General features: G+C 34.8%; 1 long non-coding RNA gene across 9 annotated transcripts; it reads right to left on the reverse strand.

The window, feature by feature from the left end:
• Positions 1-261: 261 nt before the first annotated feature.
• LOC121794276 lies at positions 262-3134 on the reverse strand. Of its 9 annotated transcripts, none has more exons than XR_006049266.1 (5): positions 2839-3134; positions 2682-2695; positions 2491-2591; positions 1213-2326; positions 262-1007 (listed from the first exon to the last, which is right to left on the reverse strand). It is a non-coding gene; the product is annotated as an uncharacterized LOC121794276 (long non-coding RNA). The 9 variants fall into 9 exon arrangements; XR_006049263.1 differs by having other exon boundaries at positions 2682-2727; XR_006049267.1 differs by having other exon boundaries at positions 2826-3134.
• Between the last annotated feature and the right edge of the window lie 3536 nt (positions 3135-6670).

Consider the following 6670-nt stretch of genomic DNA (forward strand, 5'->3'; position numbering starts at 1 on the left):
AAAAAACAGTTCCGCTTGCCAACACCCAGACGTGGCTTCCAGTAGAGCTTTATTCATATTTACTAATTGTGAATGAATTTACTTATTGACAAGGCCGATGCTCCTATAATATATTTCAAACTTCATTTAATAATTGAATCATTACAGATACAAATTGTTTATTCTACCGGTGATCAAATTATATAAGATTAATTACTTCAAACCAATGTCTTTTTTATCTTATGCTCTAGTACTATGTTTTCGTTGTTGGAAAAGAGTGGATTACATAATTAACCAAAGATTATCATACCTACCAATAAAATATTATGTATGGCCCAATTAGAGTACTGATTCAAACCAAAAGAGGAATTGCTAAAACACAATTGAGAAAATAAAGTGTTGGCCGGATTCAAGAACAAACTCAGGACGGAGCTGCTCGTTTGCATTCTAGGGACGAAGCTCGGTCTTCAATCAGAAAAATTGTGCGTTACCAATTGAGAATATAAGCCCATACCTCTGTTCCTGGCTGCTGGGAGTCCCGGGGTGAAGAAACATGTTTTTTTGCGTAAAACATTGGAACCAATGTTTAAAGTTGTTTTAAAAGTCTTTAATTGAAGATCCCCAGGAATACAGAGGGGGCGGACGTATCCTAAATCCATTCCAGCTCTTCGAGATATCGTCACCTGACACGAAAAATAAACGACAATACTTTAGAATTTCCCATTTGATTAACAGAACTCTAATAAAATGCTTCTAGGTTAAAATAGAAGGGAGCATAAGGAAGCAACTGAAACTGAAAGACCAGAACATAAAAACTCGATAGATATATCTATGATCCGGGAAATTGACAGCAACTATGGCCATTTCAGCTTCATTTATAGCTACTTGCGGGAAATTGACAGCAACTATGGCCATTTCAGCTTCATTTATAGCTACTTGCTTCCAGATCTCGGGGCTGTTCTCTCTATTATCAAGCATTCCTCTTTCTTCTATTTGTGCAGCTCTTGTAACAAATCATCATTAGTAATCTGTCACGAGTACATAAAAAATTTCACAATCATGGAACCATCCCTGATGAAAACTAAAAAGCACAAATAAAAGACGGGCAGATAATTTCTCATAAAAGAACTTCAACTCACATATGATAAAAACTGTTCATCTGTGCCTGTTTTAAGTATTACTGGCAACAATTAACAGCGAGGAGAGGCTATTGAAGGTTTTCAAGTTAAATACCTCTGTTCTTTCATCGCGCATCATGTTGATAGCAGCAACCTCGATAATGTTGGACAGCTCAGCACCAACCACTCCATCAGTCATAGTCGCAGCAGCCAAATAGTCCACGTCAGGGGCCATTGCTTTCTTCCTAGCATGAACCTGAAACCAAACAATGAGACCGCGTAGACCAATTGAAAGTACTGCTGATGGAAGGCAACAAACCGCATCTTCAGAATTTCAACACGGCCAACCAGTCCAGGCTTGGGTATGTGTATTTTCCGGTTGAACCTCCCTGGTCTCACAAGTGATGCATCCAAAATGTCTGGCCTGTTTGTAGAAGCAATGGTAATGACTTCTCCTCTGCCTTCGAACCCATCCAGGCACACAAGAAGCTAGAGGATCGATAAGGTATTTTATATTACAGTCGAATCAGACCATTATTGTGTCACATCAAAATTATAAGCAATCAAATATGTGCAAGAGACCGGATTTAAAGTAGCATCACGTTCTTGCCCACCAGACCACTTAATCAAACCATGTGCACTTCCATCAACATCCAGTTCATCGATGAAAACAACAGATGGAGCCTGCAAATGCTTGACTCACGCACATCACATCACTTCCACAAATATAAGCTCTGTGAAAGTAAGAAAACAACAATGCATGGTCTTTGAAGAACAAATGCAGTCAAAATCTCATGGACAAAAAGGAGCAACTATTAGAATTAATGAGCAACGAGAGTAAATATGTACGGTCTCCGGTCAAACCTATAAGAAATCATAAGGCACTCAAGAATGGAACTCCTCCCAAAAGCTAACTAAAAGGTGGAATCATAACAAAATATTAGAATTTAGGAATCGAGTATCAAAAGCATTCCACGTTCTGAGTAGTAAACCTATTTGCTTGATCCAAAGAGGCCCAACAATCACCACAATCAGATAAAAGGAATTGAAATCTCACATTGTCCCTTGCTTCTTGATAGAGTGCTCGTACGCGAGAAGCGCAACTCCCACATATATTTCGACAAACTGAGATGCAGATATGGAGAAGAAGTTTACACCTGCCTCACCAGCAACAGCTTTTGCTAATAATGTCTTCCCCACTCCTGGAGGGCCACAAAGAAGTATACCACCTGACGTATTCCAACCCAACATTAGGCAACATATATTTCTACTTCCTAAACCGAATTGTTGCACAGATCATATATTCTTCACATCCCAGATCCAAATACCTAGTCAATTTTTCTAAATATGAAAGAATATGATTAAAACAGAACTAATCCCTAGATCCATGTACCTCTTGTTTGCAACAAAGGAAGCTCATCAAGAAAGAGATTGGAGATAGCTAGTGATGCACGGTGTTCCCACACAACTAAATTTGTTTGTTCATTCACCTATCTGTGATGGGCATGTTCCAGACAAAATTCAGAAATTCGAACTTGTTTACCAAATAAACAGGAAAACAAGAACCTATACACATAAGATTACCTCATTATAGCATCCTGGAAATTCCATATACGATGTTACATCCTAGCTAAAAACAAGACAAACGAGCATAAGCATATAACACTTTATTAAATCATAGATATACACTGGAATTGCAGAGTTAGATATAAAGACCATTGCAGATACATTATAGTATTACTCATCTCATGGCCGATGGACTTTGGAGTAGTAAGGAAAGACCACGATACTTGACTAATTCCACTGGAGCTCTCTTCGATTTCTTCGACTCCGCCTCTGCATTATCTGTAAAATTGGAATTAGGGTTGTCGATTTATGGCGTTTTGGGCGGGAAGCGATAGAAGCAGAGACTGTGTTGGAGGTAATCGCATGAAGGGAAACAATCAATCGAACATTAGCAAAGCTCAGATTAGAATCGGAGAATCAGAATTTTTTAGAAAGGGAGAAAACTAAAAGGAGAAGGCAAGGGGATGAATAAACGGCCATGGCCAAAGTCGGAAAACATTATCCGTCTCCTTTTTAATGGACCGGTTTTCATTGAAGGGGTCGGCCCAAGTAAAACTGACCCGGGTATGATCCAATTAGATTCAAATTAATTGGGCTGAAAATACAAAATGAGTAGAATTGTAGCCCATTAGCCTCTTTATTGACAAGCCCATATATTTCTGTGAGTATTGATCGACTACATCTCATGATGGGTAATCAAAATTCTTTGTATTTCAATTTTCAGTTATACATATTAGTTATTAAATCTTAAGTTTTCTATTAATCTTGTCTTGCATAATATTTGAATTTGATTTCAGATTTTTAGAATGTACTGTTTCTGAAGACATTGGAGGGACTAGAACTAGATGATAATTCGTCAAGAGGATTATCATCATTTCGTGTTATATTCGCCATATTATAGACAAACAACTCAATTTGCAAAATAATGCATGTTTCATATTTTATTTTGCATTTTTGTTTTGATTTATATCATGAATTAAATTAGTCAATTTGTGTGATATATTTTTGTTTTCATTGTGGGATTTACATGACCGGTATTTCAAAGAGCAATGTCCAATTCATCGACAATCAACATTCCTATCCTATTAATTGCAATTAGACACTATAAAACCCATTTCGAAAATTAAATAAATAAAGTCATCAAGTGGAGACATAAGAGTTCACTTTAAGACAGCAAATTTAACATTAAAATTGTTAGATTTAGTGCAATGAGTGATAGATTGCAAAAGTGCACTAAAAACTGTCGTATCCAAATAAACATTTATATATATATATAGGGGTGTGATAAAATACAAACTCTCTAAAATACAAACTATACAAACTTTAATCATACTCACTTAATACAATTAATCAACGGTTAATATACGAGATTTTTCTAATGTCAACATTTTGACATCGAAAAATCAGAATTTGGACACCCCCGTCGACAGAATTTGTACACTCCGTACATCCCCCGGTGACATAATTTGTACGTTCCGTTGACATCGACCCCCGGTGACAGAATTTGTACAGTCCGTTGACATAATTTGTACACTCCGGTGACAGAATTTGTACACTCCGGTGACATAGTTTGTATAGTTTGTATTTTAGAGAGTTTGTATTTGATCACACCTCTATATATATATATATATATATATATATATATATATCATGATCAAAATAAAAATACATTTACATCCAGAAATGCAGCCCAAATCTTGGCCCTAGGATTAGATGATCTAATGGTCAATAATTAACCAAACACACGAAAAGTCATAATTAAGCAATTTTAGGTCATATTATAATATTTGGTTTAATGTCATGCTAAGATCATTTTAGGTCATGCTTTGTTAGCATGACCTAAAAATTAACTAATTATGACCTAAAAGTGTCCTACGTATGATATTGTTCTACGTTTCTGTATTTAAATCTAGTTTTGTATAGATCAAAACCCTTATATATATATATATATATATAGTGTTGTCTTATATACAAAATAATCTAAAGTGTATAACCTAGAACTACATTTCATCCATTGGATGAGGAAAAAGGATGGTCAAGATCAAATTTCATACATAATCACAATGCATCGGTTATAACCACCCCACTAACCACCCCACTAATCATGTTTTCAATCCAAATTTGGCCTTGGTTCTACATTTAAGATTGGTTCTACATTTAAGAATGGTTCTATCTTGATCACAACCCTATATATATATAACCCTAGGGGTGTGATAAAATACAAACTCTCTAAAATACAAACTATACAAACTTTAATCATACTCACTTAATACAATTAATCAACGGTTAATATAAGAGATTTTTCTAATGTCAACATTTTGACATCGAAAAATCAGAATTTGGACACCCCCGTCGACAGAATTTGTACACTCCGTACATCCCCCGGTGACATAATTTGTACATTCCGTTGACATCGACCCCCGGTGACAGAATTTGTACAGTCCGTTGACATAATTTGTACACTCCGGTGACAGAATTTGTACACTCCGGTGACATAGTTTGTATAGTTTGTATTTTAGGGAGTTTGTATTTGATCACACCTCTATAACCCTATATATATATATATATAGAGAGTCCCATTATTCACAAATCCACTCTGAAAGACTGAACCACCGAATCATACCAAATTAGGGTTTTTAGATCTAGTTTTTTGTGGATGAGAGACACAAATTTATCAATTATTTTCGCCTTCATCACGAGCCTATTTTAATTCATCCGAAGGTAAATAAGTCATACTAACATGTTACGAAGATTTAACTTCATTCCAGTAGGTTTTTACTTCATTCTAGTAGGTTTTTACTTCATTCCAGTAGGATTATTACTTCATTTCAGTACGTAAATGCGGTTTCGCCGTCGCGTGCCGTTCTATCTCTCTACAATATCTATCACCACCGCCACAACGCTGATATGGTGTAATAAACACATGGAATGATGTAATAAATTATTGGAATGAAGTATGTGTAGAAGCATTTGAAGTCCTACTGGAATGAAGTAAAAACCTTATTCAATGAAGTAGTAACGTTTCTGAATGAAGTAATAAACGCACTTGAATAAATTGCATTTTTTTAATGTAAATAAAGTAAAAACTCAAGTCAATGAATTCAAATGAAACATATGTTGAATCATTTCAAAACTTACTAGAAGAAAGTAAAAATATGTTGTAGTTTCAAGGTATTACGTACGGAATGATATAAAAAAACCTATACAATGAAGTAAAATGGGCTTGTAATGAAGACCGAAAAATTTACATAGCAGCACATCTCATCAAAAAAACTAGATCTAATGGCCCAGATTTGGTCTCTAGTTCGGTCTTTAAAATTGGTTCGACATTGATCACAACCCTATACATATATACTTCAAAAAAAATTATATACAACTTCGAAAATAAAAAATAAAGTTCTCTTTAAATCAGTGTATTTCCTTTATGAAAAAAAAACAAATAAATACACAAATTAGTGCAACACTAATAATTTCTGCCCATGAAACATAAATCCAAAAAGAAAGTGCCCCTATTTTAAGGTACAAGTGGAAGTGTGTGGGACTTAAGTCGAAACCTCACTAGTAAAATAAAATAAAAAGCCCTTTATCAGCTTTAGTAAAGCAAATAGAGCAATAAAAAGCAAAACTAGCTTATTACTCCATTATTAGTATTAAAATTTTAGGTCTTGTAAGATTCCATTATTGAGTGTCACAATAAAATGTGTTGGGAGGTATTTAAGTGAGTTTCAATTTGACCAACCTTTAAATATAATTCCAATTGATAATGATGTTACTATGATTTATGTTTTTGGACAATTGACATAAATCATGTGTTACAACGTCAATTTACATGACATAATATGCATAGATGTGAATCGATAGTCGATCACACACTCATCCACTACTAGAGTTTGTGGTTCAAATTTATTAGCTAGTAGTACTAATAGATTAAAAATATGAAATGGTTCAATGTTGTTCATGGATTAAAGACTAGTGTCCCAACTTCTCCATCTCAACGTGATCGATAA

Source organism: Salvia splendens, chromosome 3 (assembly GCF_004379255.2).
Source record: "Salvia splendens isolate huo1 chromosome 3, SspV2, whole genome shotgun sequence".
NCBI classification, from domain to species: Eukaryota; Viridiplantae; Streptophyta; class Magnoliopsida; order Lamiales; family Lamiaceae; genus Salvia; species Salvia splendens.